The following is a 17,667-nucleotide window of genomic DNA, read 5'->3' as shown; positions in this document are numbered from 1 at the left end:
ATTGCTCCAGGAATAGGAGACAGGCTGATAAGGAATGAGCAGAAGGTTGGGCTGCACATGCCTCAACCTCTGCAGCCAGAACTCCCTGCACAACCCATCACTGGACTGATGGATAGGCTCAACTAATTCTCAGTGGAAATTTGCCAGGAACCAGCCTGGAGAGCAGAGTCCCTGAGTTTGAAGACAAAGACATGGATATGGGATCAGGAGGACTTTCCTCAGCAGGATCAGCCTTGATATGCTTTATTACATGCCTTTTATACCTTACAGTAAAAGTTTAGTGATATAAGAAAACAGGAACTTCTTGATATAATGCCCAGGGCTACAACAATGCTGTATAGAATTTGTTTGTCTTGTGGATAACAGAAACACCCAGTCTGTTATCTCAGGGACTTCAAGGTACATTGGGGTCACACTTAGCCTTGAACTACACAAACACAATGCAGGCCTAATTCCTTGAGATTGTGGGAGAGGTCCAGTCTCTGACTCAAGACCTCCAGGCTCTGTGGACTCTGTCAGACAAATAGCCAGCTCTCAACAAAAATTTCCTTCCCCTGTGAAATAATCAATTATAATATCAGGCTGTTTGATGACATGAGAAGTCTGAGGTTTACATGTGACAGTCTACATGTGTCTCTGGATCCTGGAACATTGAACTATTATGCTGCGTGGGGAGCCCAGGTCTTAACCTCTGGCAAACATTATTGGGAGCTTCATATAAGCAAGTTTTGGTACTGGGCTGTAGGGGTCTGTAAGGATTCCTGGTTGAGGAAGAAGGGTACACTAATTGAATCCCAGGACACATTTCTTCTCTTATGTGTGAGGGAGAAAAATCATTACACTCTCTGGACCACTGCCCCAATAACTCATCAGTACATAGAGAAAACTCTGGGCAGGGTTGGTGTGTTCCTTGGTGTTGACAGTGGAAGGGGAAGTTTTGTGGATGTTGTGAAGTGTTCTCTCATAAAGCATTCTCTCATTAAGCCTTCCCCACTTCAGAGTTATCTAGATGACACATTTAATTTTCCTTTTAGGTCTTTCATTTACACTGGCCACACATGAGTAGGGCTGTTAGGAACCTGACTGTGCCCAGGATCTCTATTGTGAGGGAGCTCTTTTTAGTGGAAGCCTATCAATAATAATTTATTGTCCTTCATATTCTTCTGCTTTAATGTAACCTCCTTTTATTGTTATTCAATATAAAAAAAAATTTACAGGGAATCAATAGTATAGTAGGCGAAGCCAAGAAACAAGCCATCAAATTGGAATATAAGGAAGCAAAAAACACCCAATCAGAACAACAAAAAGACGAAAGAATCCAAAAAAATGAGGACAGTGTAAGGAGCCTCTGAGACAACTTCAAGCATACCAACATTTACATCATGGGGGTGCCAGAAGGAGAAGAGAGAGCAAGAAATTGAAAACCTGTTTGAAAAAATAATAACAGAAAACTTCCCAAACTTGGTGAAGGAAATAAACATACAAATCCAGGAAGCACAGAGAGGCCCATACAAGATGAAAGAACCCAAAGAGGTCCACACCAAGACACATCATCATCAAAATACCAAAGGTTAAAAACAAAGAGAGAATCTTAAAATCAGCAAGAGAAAACCAATTCCTTACCTACAACAGGGCTCCCATAAGGCTGTCAGCCAGTTTCTCAAAAGAAACTTTGCAGGCCAGAAAGGAGTGGCAAGAAATATTCAAGGTGATAAAAAGCAATGACCTACAACCAAGATTACTCTATCCTGCAAAGCTATCATTTAGAATTGACGGCCATATAAAGAGTTTCCCAGACAAGAAAAAGCTAAAGGAGTTCATCACCACCAAACCAGAATTATATGAAATGTTAAAGAGTCTACTTGAAGAAGAACAAAGATACGAACAATAAAAGGGCAATTAATACATATCTATCAACAATGGAATCTACAAACAAAATGAGCAAGCAGAACAGAAACAGACTCATAGATATAGAGAATTTTTTGTTGCTTGCCAAATGAGAAGGGGACTGGGGGGATGGGTGAAAAAGGTGAAGGAATTAAGAAAGTACAAATTGGTTGTTAGACTGATGAACCTCAAAGGGAAGGGGGGAGGGAGGGTGGAATGAGATAAACCAAAGGACTTCTATGCATATATGCAAAACCAGTGGACACAGAAAATAGTGTGGGGAAGGCAGGAGTGGGGTGGTATTAGGGAGGAGGGTGTCAAGGGGGGGAAATAAGAGAGACATCTGCAGTCATTCAACAATAAAGATAAGTTTTTTAAAAAACACCCTAAAAATAAAGCTAGAATGTATGCAATATGCACCAAAAGTAAGTAAATAAAAATAACAAAATTCATGGCCTTAACTCTAAAATGAGTTCTTAATGTCCTACACTGACTTAGCTTTTTAAGTATTTTTTCCTTCATATATTACTCAATAGTGTCACATTTATCTTTTTTTTAAGTGATTTATTTATTTATTTATTTATTTTGCATTTATCCTCAGACACAGCAGGAGGGAGAGAGAGAGAGAGAGAGAGAAACATCAATGTGAGAGAGACTCATTGAGTGGTTGCCACCCACATGACCCCAACTGGGCCCGGGGACAAACTGCAACAGAGGTACAACGTGCCCTTAGCGGGAACCGAACCCAGGACTCTCTGGTCCACGGGCCGATGCTCTAACCACTGAGGCAAACCAGCCAGGGCACATTTATCATTTCTATCAAAATATCATTTAAACAACCCTCGCCAGTTTGATCCCCAGCCCTGGTCAGTGTTATGCAGGAGGCAGCCAACTGATGTTTCTCTCTCTCTCTCTTTCTCTCCCTCCATCCTCCCTCCCACTTCATCTGAAAAAAAAAAAAAAAATCAATGGAAAAATATCCTTGAGTGAGGATTAAAAAATATATACAATTTAGCCCTGGCTGGTTTGGCTCAGCGGTTAGAGCATCGGCCTGCGGTCTAGAGACACCTGGGTTTGGTTCCCGCTAAGTACACGTATCATGGTTGCAGTTTGTCCCCGGCCCTGGTTAGGTCGTGCGGGTGGCAGCCACCCGATGTGTCCCTTTCACGTCGATGTTTCTCTCTCTCTTCCTCTCTCCCTCCCACTCTATCTGAACAAAAAATGAAAAAATGGCCTCGGGTGAGGATTAAAAATATAATACACACACACACACACACACACACACATATACATACATACACACACACACAATTTAAACAATTCCTCTGAGAAATCTCTAGGATGATCTTTAATCCAGTAGTTCAACTAAACGAGTTCAAGAGGATGTTATGGGCTTTCCCCAAGCCCAACAGTTGATTAATGAAAGCGGTAGAACTAGACCCTTGCTGGAAGGTCTCTTTGGCAGTTTCTATGGATGTGAGGTTGCTAATGGGGATATTTAGACACCCAGCAGTCCACAGAAGTCCTCTGCAGGCCCGAGAAGTCCTGAGCTATCAAACAGCAAGGGCATGAGGCGCCGGTGCCAAGGACCAACTTGTATGAGGGTGTTATTTGCCTAAAACCCTGGTGAGAGCGACTGAGTCTGGCTTGACAGTGCCATGCCCTCACTCTGATAAAAACTAGCATTTCCAGGCACTGCTTACCACGTGTAGTTATTTCCATGGCCGGACCTGCCTGGAAGTTAACTGAAAATTTAAATTTTACTTTTATCAAAGTCATACGTGGTTATTTTCGTAAAAGCTACATCTCCAAATCTCACTCCCTAAGATAGATCCTCAACAATTTCAGCTACTTCCCCTGGCATCTATGTTCATATTTCTAAATATAACACAGCCACTTCCTGCTTCATCTTTTTTTTTTTCTTTCACTTTTATCTATTGACTTTTCACTCTGATGTGTAGGAATTAGCACACTCAAAAGACCAACATCTTATTTTCCCTTCTCTTCATCCCCCCAATATGTAGTGATACCACATTATTATGACTACATAAAGTTGTTTACTGTTGAACCACACCTTGTTTTTCCTATGATCCTTTTTATATATTTGCCTGATCTTGTATGAACTTATTAGAAAACTTCCCCAAATCCTATACTATCTGTCACATGCCTGTCAGTAAAACATTCTATTCTTTCAGATATATTAGTTCCATTTTTCCCCACTAGAGACTCTTCTCCTGGGGCCATTTGTCTTTCTCCTCCAAACTGGAAGACTTGCTCTCCTAGCTTGTCACAACCCCACTTCTCCTCTGTGTTGGTAGAGCTACCTGGGTTTGCTCCCAGCTGAAGGGGAACGAGGTAGAAATCTAGCCCATCCCTGGCTCTCCGAGCTGTGCATCCTGGCACCTCCGCTGCCTAGAGACAGGCGCTCCTTTTCCCTGATTCATCCTTACCGAGGGGGGATCACTGCCCAGTTCAGGGCAAGGTTCCTTTAGGCAGCCAGGTACTGGTTTCCTGTTTCCTTGACCTGATGACTTCCTCTTCTCTTTTCTTTTGTCTTTCTTTTCTTTTCTTTTCTTTCTTTCGTCTTTCTTTTCTTTTCATTCTTTCTCTCTCTCTCTTTCTTTCTTTTCTTTCTTCCTTTCTTTCTTTCTTTCTTTCTTTCTTTCTTTCTTTCTTTATTTTTCTTTCTTTCTTTCTTCCTCCCTCCCTCCCTCCCTTTCTCCTTCCTCCCTCCCTCCCTCCCTCTCTCCTCCCTCCCTCGCTCCCTCCCTCCCTTTCTCTTCCTCCCTCCCTCCCTCGCTCCCTCCCTCCCTTTCTCCTTCCTCCCTCCCTCCCTCCCTCCCTCCCTTCCTTCCTTCCTTCCTTCCTTCTTTCCTTCCTTCCTTCCTTCCTTCCTTTCTCCCTTTCTCTCTCTCTCTCTCTTTCTCTCCTTTTTTTTTTTTTTTCTGGTGGAGTACATCTGGTACAAAAAAAATTTATTTTTAACTTTGTATGTTTTAAAGTATTTTTATTCTGTTCTTATACTAGAAAGAATTATGTTCTTATATGGAAAGAATTCTAGCTTAGAAATAATTTTCCTGCAGAATTTTAAAACTTTACTTCACTTGTGTCTAATGCTGATATCTGAAGGCTGATGCTTTGGATCCTAATCTTTTACTGTGGCCTGTTTTCTCTGGGTGCTTTTAGGAACCTCTCTTGATCTCTAATATTCTGAAATTTTGTAACCATGTGATGGAAACTTGGATAAACTGAGAAAATAGTAATTTGTTTAAAAAAATTATATCATGCCCTGGCCAGTTTGGCTCAGCGGTTAGAGTGTTGGCCTGCGGTCCGGAGAGACCCGGGTTCGGTTCCCGCTAAGGGCATGTACCTCGGTTGCAGTTTGTCCCCGGCCCTGGTTGGTCGTGCGGGTGGCAGCCACTCGATGTGTCCCTTTCACATCGATGTTTCTCTCTCTCTCTCTCTTCCTCTCTCTCCCTCCCACTCTATCTGTACAAAAAATGGAAAAATGTCCTCGGGTGAGGATAAAAAAAATAAATAAATAAAAATAAAAAAAATATATCATTACTTACTATTCAAGACACTTAACCAGATGGGTCAGTTAATGAAAGAGTATTTTAGGATGAGAAGAATTTTCCATTAAGCTAGTTATATGAGGAAATCCAAACAATTTGTATTTTAAATAAGAGTGAATGGGCCTTTGAAGCCCAGAAGAGAAGACATTAACTGGTAATTAGAAAAATTAATTTCCTACCTGTAAGTTTTCATAGCTTCCCTTGCTCTTTTATCCTAAGGTGTTATCTGGCCCTAAGCAGAGGCTGAAGGGAAGGCAGACCGGGAGGGTTCCTGGCGGGGCCTCCACTGAGGACCTCACGGGGACTAGCAGCACCTCAGGGCAGGGCCCAATCTTGGTCAATTTTGTGTCATGAGTCTCTTCCCTCAAGTGATTACTGTCTCTCTTTTACAGCTTGGCAAACTGAGGCACGTCGTTTAAAGAGACTGCCTGACTGAAGTGAAGGGGTTAAGGCAGGGACACTGGGAACTCGCAGGGTGGGAGAGGCAGCCAGAGAGCCTGGACCCCAAACAGACAGGACCCACAGATGCACACTGGGTGTGTTCACAGAGGCAGCATCTCAGGTCCACCCTGGACAGAGTGACTCAGAATCAGCATCTCAACAGATCCTCAGATCTGTGCGTGCTGCCATGGGGAAGCACTGGGCAGAGCCCCCAAACCAAATCTAAGGTTAACTTTCCCATGGAGAGGAAGGGATTCCGCAACAGGAAATTTGGGGTGCTGCTCACAGAAAGAGAAGGAGTGGACTCTAGGACAGCCATAAAAGGCATCCCTGGAATTCCAGCACAGGCTGGGCTCCACCAGACTGCCGCTGCCTGTCCATCCTCAGGGCGTGTACACAGACAGTTCCTGTTACCAGGACAGGGGTGTTCACTCGAGGCTGGGCTTCTGGGAGGTTGCTGTCATCTGGATGATCCAAGAAAGACCTCTGCTGTAACATCCTTGATCTTGTTAAATGGATGCATGTTTAAAAATACCTTTTCCCTTCTCATACATTTTAGACAAAGATGGAATGTTAAGCCAGCAGCTGGGGTCCTTTTTCTCAGTGGTGCCTTTGTCACAGGGCCCATCTGTAGATTTAATGCTATATTAAGGGAATGATGAGGATTAATGTTTTGAAAGGCCTTGAATCCAGATGCCAAGGGGCAAAGCAAGAGGTTGGCTTTGCCAGCACAGAGGCTCCGGAGCAGAGGAAGCAAGATGTGAGCACCAGAAAGAAGAGCTGCTTCCCGTTCTTCTAGGCGGCAATAGCTTGACAGGGGACTGTTACAGGGGAGACCCTCTTCAGAGACTTTCTCCCCCACCTGGGGCCCTGCCACTCTTGGTACCCAGGCTTGCTGGAGCATAACAGCTCCTGCGAGAGGTGCATTAGGGACTGCTATCCTTGGTCCTGAACAATCCATGTGAGTAGCAGCAGTAATTCACAGCCTGGCTGCAAATCTGAGTCAATGGAAGAGCCTGATAACTGTGCTAGTTGCAAAGCCCCACCTCAAGATCTGCTGACTCTGTAGGTCTCTGCATTAAAAAAATAAACAACAAGAGAGTGGAGCTCTTTTCCTCCCTGGTTGCTTAAAGATCAACTTCCATCATGAGTGTTACAGTAACTATCTGGACCAGGAAGCTCATGACCAACAGACTACTTCAGCGGAAAAAAAAATGGTCATTGATGTCCTTCCCCCTGGGAAGGCAACAGTACCCAAGACAGAAATTCAGGAAAAACTAGCCAAAATGTATAAGACCACACCAGATGTCATCTTTGTGCTTGGATTCAGAACCCATTTTGGTGCTGGCAAGACAACTGGCTTTAGCATGATTTGTGATTCCTTGGATTATGCAAAGAAAAATGAATGCAAACATAGACTTACAAGACATGGCCTCTATGAGGAGAAGAAGACCTCGAGGAAACAGGAAGAAACGCAAGAACAGAATGAAGAAAGTCAGGGGGACTCAAAGGCCAATGTTGGTGCTGGCAAAAAGAAATGAAATATCTGGCAGTGAGCTGAAGATTAGACAACAGAAGGTGTAAAGATTCTTCAGTGACTTTATCTGTGGTGATTGTGCAGATTTTTCATGAGAGGATTAATAAACTTTTAAAAAACAAACAAGACCTCAGATGAATCTGATAGTCAGCCCATGGGTTACAGTTTGGCAATAATGCTAGGGCATACTTATAGCTCCTGAGCCTACACAGTGCACATCTCTTGCTTTTTTTTTCCCTATTGGCATCTATTCCCAAATCTTCTGAAAATGCACCTTGGTTCTTAAGAGTCACTCCTTTCCACCCTCATGTTTGGGCAAGACTAGCCAAGCTCCAGGCCATTGACCATTCAACTTATCTCAACTTCCTGACCACAGTTACTGGCTCCGAGGTGACCCAATGTGAGCCAAGGATGGAGTTGGGTGATGTGAAATGAGGCCTTTCATTATAGTGGAACAAACCCAGAAGCAGGTGGGGCTGATGATGGAGAGATACCAAGTCCATTTGACCTTGTTTGAGTCTCTGAATCAAGTGGTCTAGAAGTCAGAAACTCCCCTGGACTTTACAGACAAAAGAGCTAATGTTCCTTAGATTGGTTTTCTGTCACTTGCAACCAAATAGGACTGTTATTTCCTGGGACACTGATGATTCATGCATTCCGTCCTAAGAATTCTCGTCTATGAATTCTGAACCAAGTGAGAGAAGAGCTGAGGCCAGAGAGAGAACAAGTAAAAGAAGCTGAGGTTACCAGGGATAAATAAGAATGACTTTCATTTAGACACTTTTCAAATATTTGGTTACCAAGGACGGAACCTCAACCAACTATGGCCAAAAGATCACTTGACTGAAGAAGAGTTAAAAGCATGGGGCGTGCCGAGGGACCAATGGCAGCTTAGGTTGAGTGTCATCAAAGTGTTCTCAGATTTTGCTTTTATTTTCTATCTCAATGAAAGTGTTACTTTTACACTGTCCCTGATACCTTTAGTTTATGCTACACGGTTTCCATGGTTGACCTCACTGCAGCTTTGTGTCTGACATTTACAATGTTTGTTCTCTCGGAGGAGCTGGGGCAGCACGAATACCTTTATCAGCTTGCTGAGCTCACTGTTCACAGCCTCCTGTGGCCCTGAGGCTGAACGTGCATGATATGTACGCTCCCAGGAGTATTAAGCTCGGAACAAAAAATACTGAAAGATCAAAAGATCTCAGGACCTCAGGGAATAACCCACATTGGTATAATTTCATAACATCATTTATTCAAGTAAGAGGTACAGATGGGAGTAGAGAACCATGACAAAAATGCCTGGACCCTCTCTGGTTTTGAGAGTATCCCTGTCTGGGTAGGGTAGGAAAAAACTTCTAATTAGTGGATGTTGAAGTGAGTTAATATTTGCATTACAGGAGAAGGGAGACTTGCCTGGCAGAGATTCCAGGACAGAGGTAATTAGACAGGAGGCAAAGGCCAGTTGAGAGACCTCTGGGGAGATCTGAAAAGCCAGGGTTAAACATAAAAGGAAGCTATTTTTAGAGCTGCAAGATCCGATTGCAGGACAAGCAGATCCAGGCATCTGGGAATGGTCATTAGAAATGTCTTGAAAGCCAGTGAGTCCAAGGAAAAGAGTGTTAGGGCAAAGTTATGGTGTTTATATGACTGTCAAGAGGTGTGATTTTTAAACAAATTCTGGGGGGTCAGATGCCTTTGAGCTACATGCAAAGCTCAGGAAAAAGAACTGTCTCTTTTTTGGGCAAAGGTTACTCCTCTACTATGGTGCAAAGCCATTACATTATGAAATTGTAATACACTGACCTTTTTAAATGTTGTAGCTGAAAGTTTGGAGGACGGAGGGAACACATGGTGGATTCTGGGGGCTGGCTTTTGTCTGATTCTTGGCCTGGAAAGTGGTTGTAAGAGAGCTCATCTATGATTATTTGTTGTTATACATTGGTGTTATTTGGACTTTATATATTTGACAATAAAAGAGTAAAAAAAAAATATCCAAGTGCTAAGAGCAATATTTTGAGTCATTGAGAGTGGATGGGAATCCAGGAGGAGAGGCCTCCTCTAGGGAGATGTTATTATGTGGCCGTTAGAAATAATGTCTATGAAAAGTTTGTTTATTTCTTATATATATATATTTTTATCCTTGCCTGAGGACATTTTTTCGATATTTTGTTCAGATAGAGTGAGAGGGGGAGAGAGAGAGAGAAACATCGACGTGAAAGCGACACATCGAGTGGTCGCCACCCACACGACCCAACCAGGGCTGGGGACAAACTGCAACCGAGGTACGTGCCCTTAGCGGGAACCGAACCCGGGTCTCTCCGGACCGCAGTCCGACGCTCTACCCGCTGAGCCAAACCGTCCAGGGCTATTTCTTATATTTTTAAAACTAATTTTTTTTATTGATTTTAGAGAGGAAGGGAGAGGGAGAGAGAGATATAAACATCGATGAGGGAGAACATCAACTGGCCGCCTCCTACAGCCCCCCACTGGGGATTGGGCCCCCGACCTGGGCATGTGCCCTGATCAGGAATCGAACCCGCGACCTCTTGGTTCATGGGTCAATGCTCAACCACTGAGCCACACCAGCTGGGCTATAAAATGTTTTTTATATGGGAAAAGGTTAATGATATGGTGTTAAGCGAACAAGTAGGCTACCTATCTGTATGTACAATACTATCTGTAAAAACTATAAAAAGTATACATACGGGAAAAGGATTGAAAAGAAAAATGTTATCACCACACTGCTTACCCCACTTCCTAAAATGAAGGAAGGTTGCTTTGTTGTCCACTGATTTTAGTGCAGTAATTACAACATGTTTAAGAGCATGTTTAAGGATTTGAAGGGATCGTGAAGGAGACAACCAGTCAATGTGTCTCTCTCACACCATGTTTCTCTCTTCCTCCCTCCCTCCCTCCCTCCCTCCTCCCTTCCTCCCTTCTCCTTCCCTCCCTCCTTCCCTCTTACTCTATCTGAAGACAAATGGAAAAGTATCCTTGGGTGAGGATTTAAAAGGTAGTTTTGCTGAATCTATAATTATCCATTTCATTGGAAACACTTGAATAAGGTCAGTAGATTACTAATATCGTGTAAATGCTAATTTCCTAGTTTTGATCACTGTCTTGTGATTATAGATGAATTAGCATCTGGGAAAGCTGTAGAAAGTGCATGAAGGGATTCTTGGTGACAGTGGTTGCCACTAAGGTGGGAAACAGAACCAGACAGAGTCGGAAGAAAGACTCTACAATACATATGTTCTGGTATTGTTTCAGATTTTTAAAAAAATATATCATGTGCCCTGGCTGGTTTAGAGCAGACTAAAGAGTCCCAGGTTTGATTCCAGTCAAGGGTACGTACCTCAGTGGTGGTTCATCCCCGGCCCCAGTTGGGGTCGTGCAGGTGGCAACCAATCAATGTCTCTCTTTCACATTGATGTTTCTTTCTCTCTCTCCTCTCACTCTACCTGAAGACAAATGTAAATATATATAGATATAGATACACACACACACATATAAAACATATATTATGTATTATACTTAAAATATCATTAAACTACCAAATTCTATTTGTCTTGTGAAATTTGGATTCATTTCACCAAAACTTACCAGGCCAGCCAGACAGGCCGTTCTAAGACCTGGCATCACTCTCTCCCGAACATAAACCAATGTGATTACAGTTCTTCCCAAACCCATATTCCCATGAAAACTGAAAAGCAACAGACCAAGAAAATGAAGCAAAGAATATTTATTTATGATTATTTGAAACTTTTAGTTTTCTCCCCTGATTTTCTCTTCTGCTCCATGAATGCTTTTAAAAATGCCAAACATATAACTCAGTGCTGCTGTTAAAGAGCACGAGTTTCATTACTGAGGCCGGGTAGGAACCCCCTCCAGTGGTGGGCAAGGTCTGGATAACTAGGACCGAGAGAGAATGCAAACAGCTGTCCCCTTGTGCTTTTAAATTTTGCCAGTGGAAGTAAAGGCTTTTTGAGAGAAGTTTGACCACGGGTATTAAAAACTTTAAAATATGCAGCCCAGCCGGTGTGGCTCAGTGGTTGAGCCTTGACCCAAGCACAAAGAGTTTGCTGGTTCGATTCCTGGTCGGGGCACATGTCCATGTTGTGGGCCCGATCCCCAGTGGGGGGCATGCAGGAGGCGGCCAATCGATGTTTTCTCTCATTGATGTTTCTATCTCTCTCTCCCTTCCTCTCTCTAAAATCAAAAATTAAAAAAAAAAAAAATGTTTTTAAAGAAAAGAAAACCAACATAGGAAACCTGAAGCTCTCCTGGCCTGAGGCTGCTGCCCCAAATGGGGTGAGAGGTGGATCAGCCAAAGATTTAATAGGAAGACTCTGGAAATGATAGAGCAATGGAAGCAGGCCTAAACAAACTCTCCACATGTCTCTGGCTGCCTGGAAAATAATCCTCATATCCAGGGAAACATGAGGGGGCCCAGGGAAATGTCAAAGCTAAGGCAGACTTGAAAACCGCCATCCCCAACCCACACACAGATCCATCAGTGAAGGTCAGGAAAGTGTTATGAGCTTGATGTGTTTACACACAACCTCTGTCTGAATTAATTAAAGATCTCTTATCCTGACTACTAAACATGTATACACAGGGAAGTCAGGCTAAAAATAAGAAAAAAATAAAAGAATAAAAAAACTGAGCCAAACTATATAGGAGAGCATAATTGCCAACAATACATCAGATAAGGGGTTAATTTCCAAAATATATAGAGTGCTCATACAACTCAACAAAAGGAAGACAAAGAACCCAATTAAAAAATGGGCAGAGGAGCTAAATAGACACCTCTCCAAACAGGACATACAAATGGCCAAGAGACATATGAAGAAATGCTCAACATCACTAATCATCAGAGAGATGCAAATTAAAATGACTATGAGGTATCACCTTGCACCTGCCAGAATGGCCGCCATCAACAAATCATCAAACAAGTGCTGGCGAGGGTATGGAGAAAAGGGGACTCTAGTACACTGTTGGTGGGAATGCAGACTGGTGCAGCCACTATGGAAGACACTATAGTGTTACCTCAAAAAATTAAAAATTGAACTGCCATTTGACCCAGTGATCCCACTTCTAGGAATATATCCTAAGAAGCCTAAAACACCAATCAGAAAGAACGTATGTACCCCTATGTTCATAGCAGCACTATTTACAATAGCTAAGATCTGGAAACAGCCCAAATGTCCATCAATAGATGAGTGGATAAAAAAGCAGTGGTACATATATACAATGTAGTACTATGCAGCTGTAAGAAAGAAAGATCTCTTATCTTTTGAGACGACATGGAGGGACCTGGAGAGTATTATGCTAAGCAAAATAAGCCAGTCAGAGGAAGACAAGTATCATAAGATCTCACTATTTGTGGAATATAATGAAAAAAATAAGCTGATGAACAAAATAGACCAGAAACATAGAAGTAGGATTTAGACAGACAAACCTCTGAGGAGGGGGTTGGGAGGGGGGAGAGAGAAACCACAGAACTTATATGCATATAAGCATAACCAATGGACACAGACAACAATGCTGGGGGGACAGGGAGGCAGGGATGGTAGGAGGGTGTCAATGGGGTAAAAAGAGAAACACCTGTAACAAAATTAATTAATTAGAATAAGAAAAAAAATAAAAATAAAATAGCTGTGGAGAAAGAAAAACAAAACTGAGCGAGACATCAGCTCCTGTACACTGTGAGGAAGACAGGTTCTGCTGATGAAGTCCAGGCAAGTTACAAAATCCAGACCAGACCAAACCAAAACAGAACAAGAAAACAAACTAAAAGAAGCCCCCAAGGAAAAAAATCAGAGCCTCTAGGTGTTATGTTATATTACATGTACCCTAACTTTCAACAAAAAATTATGAGACATACAAAGAAATAGGAATGTGTGGTTCGTACAAAGAGTAAAGCTCTCAATAGAAACAGACTCTGAATGAGCCCAGATGTTGATTTTAGAAGATAAAAAATTCAAAGCAACTATTTTAAATATACTCAAGGAATTAAAAAAAATTATTTATAGGATATAGAAAAAACACATGACAATAATTCAATAAATAGAGAACCACAATAGAAAATACCAACTAGACCAAAACCATCAACTACATATTATATAAAATTATCCATCCACTAGACTAAAACAAAACAAATACTAGAGTTGAAAAGTAAAGTAACCAAAGTAAAAAACTCACTGAATAGGCTCAACCACAGATCTGAAAGGCAGAAGGAAGAAGCAATGAACCTAAAGGTAGATTAATAGAAACTATTCAATCTTTAGTATAAAGAGGAAAAAGAAGGAGGAGGAGGAGGAGGAGAAGAAGGAATAGAGCCTCTAAGATCTGTGGAGCAACATCAAAGCAAACCAATTTATGTGTAACAACAGTCCCAGAAGGAGAAAAAAGATATATAACGAATATTTGAAAAAAATAATGGCCAAAAATGTTTCAGATTTCATGAAAAGCTCGACAAATCCCAAGTAAGATAAACACAAAAAAATCCGTACCTAGACACCTCATAGTCAAATTACTAAGAGCCAAAGCAAAGAGAAAATGTTGAAAGCAGCAAGAGAGAAATAACTCATTTTCTACAGAGGAACCACAATTCAATGAATGATTGACATCACCAGAAATAACAGAGGCCAAAAGGCAGTGACATACCACATTTAAAGTACTAATAAAAGTCAACAGATAATTATAGATTCAGCAAAACCACCTTTTAAAAATGAAGACAAGCCCAGCTGGTGTGGCTCTGTGGATGAGTATTGACCCATGCACCAAGAGGTCGCCGGTTTGATTCCTGGTCAGGACACATGCCCAGGTTGTGGGCCTGATCCCCAGTGGGGGGCATGCAGGAGGCAGCCGATAGATGTTGATGCTTCTCTCTCTCATTGATGTTTCTATCTCTCTTGCCCTCTCCCTTCCTCTCTCTCTAAAACAATCAATGAAAATTAAAATAAAATAAAAATAAACACAAAAGAAAGACATTTCCAAATAGACAAAATCTGAGAGAATTTGTTTCTGTTAGACCTGCCTTTTAAGAAATACTAAAGGAAGTCCTTCAGGTTTCCTTTAGGAAATGACACAAATAGTAACTTAAATCCATAAGAAGAAATGAAGAACCCCCAAAATATCAAATATATGGGGAAATTTAAAAGTGTATAAATAAAAATACTTTTTTTTTTCTAATTTCTTATAATAATTTGATTGCATAATAAAAACCATTGAATTGTATACTTTAAATATGCGGACTTTATGGGATATAAATTATATCTCAATAAAACTGTTCAAGAAACAGCCCGGCCCATGAGGCTCAGTGGTTGAGTGTCGACCCATGCAAGAGGTTGCCAGTTTGATTCTTGGTCAGGGCACATGCCTAGGTTGTGGGCCCAATCCCCAATGGGGGGCATGCAAGAGGCAGCCAATCGATGTTCTCTCTCATCGATGTTTCTATCTCTCTCCCTCTCCTTTCCTCTCTCTCTAAAATCAATAAAGAAAAATATATTTTAAAAAAACTGTTCAGGAAACAAAAATGCATAAATAAAATATTTTAACACTGTACTGTTAGATTCATAACATATATAGTTTTAATATACAGGATAATAATAGCACAAGGGAAGGAGAGGAAATGGAGCTTCATTGGATCAAAGTTCCTGTATTTTACCAGAACTAAGTCAGTGTTTAAGTTCCCTGCACCCACTTCTGAGGTGGTGGGTGTTTTTCTTCACACCACCAATTCTCTGACATAAGCTAAGTGTCTGCCAGTTCAACTCAGTTCAACACTGTGTACATCAAGATAGCATCAAATTCCACAAGATGAAGGCTCAGGCCCACAAGACTGCCCTCCCCTTCAGATGCCAACTGCAAGTCCAGGTTGTTACCTGTGCTTCTAACTGCATGGCTATGAATCAGAAGTTCCCATGCCCTCCTCCTCGAGCTCAATTACTTTGCTAGAGCGGTTCACAGGACTCAAAGAAACATTTTGCTCACTAGATCACTGGTTTATTATGAAAGGATATAAGTCAGGAACAGCCCAAGGGAAGAGAAGTATAGGGTAAGGTACAGGGAAAGAGCAAGAAGCTTCTGTGCCCCCTCCAGGTGTGCCACTCTCCTGGAATTTCCACGTGTTCACCAACCCAGAGGTTCTCTGAACCCCATTTTGGTTGTTGTTGTTTTTTTATCCTCACCCGAGGACATTTTTCCATTTTTTGTACAGATAGAGTGGGAGGGAGAGAGAGGAAGAGAGAGAGAGAGAAACATCGACATGAAAGGGACACATCGAGTGGCTGCCACCTGCACAACCAACCAGGGCTGGGGACAAACTGCAACTGAGGTACGTGCCTTTAGCGGGAACCGAACCCGGTTTCTCTAGACCGCAGGCCGACGCTCCAACCGCTGAGCCAAACCGGCCAGGGCCCATTTTGGGTTTTTATGGAGGCTTAATGACATAGGCATGGTGACTAAATCACCACCATTGGGAATTGAGTCAACCTCCAGCCCATCTCCCCCCACTGAGAGGTCAGGGGGTGGGACCCTCTAATCACACCAGTTGACTCTCCTGGCAACCAGTCCATTCTTAGGTTGGCCCAAAAGTCACCTCATTAACATAACCAAAGACAACTTTGTACTCTCATCATCTAGGAAGTGCCAAGGGTTTTAAGAACTCTGTGCCGGAAAAGGGGAAGAATATACATATTTCCAATGATAAAGCACAAGACTGTGTCACAGTATTAATCTGAAGTAGACTGGGATACAATAAGATGAGTGCTGTAATCCTTGGCACTAGTGATATTTTGGGCCAGATAATTGTGTGTTGTGAGAGGCTGTCCTTTGCTCTATAGGCTATTCAGCATCATCCCTGCCCTTTCCCACTCGTAACACACTCTTACCCAAGTTGTGGCCAGCAAAAAAGTCCCTGGACATTTCTAAATGTCCGCTAGAGGAGGCGCAATAATCATCTCTAGTTGAAAACCATTGTCCTAGAACAACCACTGAGAAAAGAATTTTTAAAAATATAATTAAAAAATCAACAAAAAGCCTGACTGGTGTGGCTCAGTGGATTGAGCATTGTCTCATGAACTGAGAGGTCCTGGTTCCATTCCTGGTCAGGGCACACGCTCGGGTTGTAGGCTCCATCCCCAGTAGGGGGCGTGCGTGAGGCAGCTGAAGGATGTTTCTCACATCAATCTTTCTATCTCTCCTTTCCTTTCACTCTAAAACATCAATAAAAACATTTTTAAAAATTAACAGAAGAATTAGAATGATACACTAAATATATTCAACACAAAAAAGCAGTACATGTGCAGCAAAGGAACAAAATAGTTAATATAGACAGAAAGCAAAGAGTAAAGTGGCTGATTGTAAATCCAACCATATTAATAATTACATTAAATATGAACAGACTAAATACAATCAAACTACAGGAACGGTCAGATTGAATAAAAAAGCAAGATCCAATTACATGCTGCATGCAAGGGACATACTTTAGATTCAAGGACACAATTAACTTGAAAGTAGAAGGATGAAAAAAGATACACCATGCAGACAGTATTTAAAGAGAACCCAAGTGGCTATATTTATATCAGACAAAACAGACTTTAAGACAAAAAAGAATACTAGAAACAAAAAGAGATATGTCGTAAAAATAAAAGGATTGCCTGGCTGGTGTGGCTCAGTGGATTGAGCATCATCCCATGGACTGCGAGGTCAGGGCACATGCCCAGGTTGCAGGCTCGATCCCCAGTAGGGGGCGTGCAAGAGGCAGCCGATTGATGATTCTCTCTCACATTGATGTTTCTATCTCTCTCTAAAAAAAAAAAATCAATAAAAACATATTTAAAAAAATAAGATATGACAATTATAATCATATATGCACCTAATAATAGACTCCAAATATGAAGAGAAAAAGTTGATAATAGAACCACTAGAAAGCCCATCAGTAAGGATATACAGTTGCCCCTCATTTATCGCAGTTAATCCATTCCAGACTCTAGGGTTGCACCTGGCGTTGAAGGATTCCTGGGGTGCTCGAATACATAGACCTACAGTCCATAAGTACAGTAATTTTCATTGTAATTGTAATACAGGGGTGATAATTGACTCAGACAACCAAGCGCGGGCTGTATCATTTTCACTCTCTCAATCAACTTTTTAATGAGTATATTTGAAAAAACCGCGATAGAGTGAAGCCGCGAAAGTCGGAGCATGAAGTGGTGA

At 41.8% G+C, this 17,667-nt stretch overlaps 1 pseudogene; it reads left to right on the top strand.

Annotated features, from left to right (window-relative positions):
• The first annotated feature begins 7,049 nt into the window (after window positions 1-7,049).
• LOC118632555 lies at window positions 7,050-7,444 on the top strand (annotated as a pseudogene).
• The last annotated feature ends 10,223 nt before the right edge of the window (window positions 7,445-17,667 follow it).

The sequence above is a fragment of the Molossus molossus genome, unplaced genomic scaffold (assembly GCF_014108415.1).
Source record: "Molossus molossus isolate mMolMol1 unplaced genomic scaffold, mMolMol1.p scaffold_m16_p_17, whole genome shotgun sequence".
Classification (NCBI taxonomy): domain Eukaryota; kingdom Metazoa; phylum Chordata; class Mammalia; order Chiroptera; family Molossidae; genus Molossus; species Molossus molossus.
This window is presented reverse-complemented; position numbering and strand designations above follow the sequence as displayed.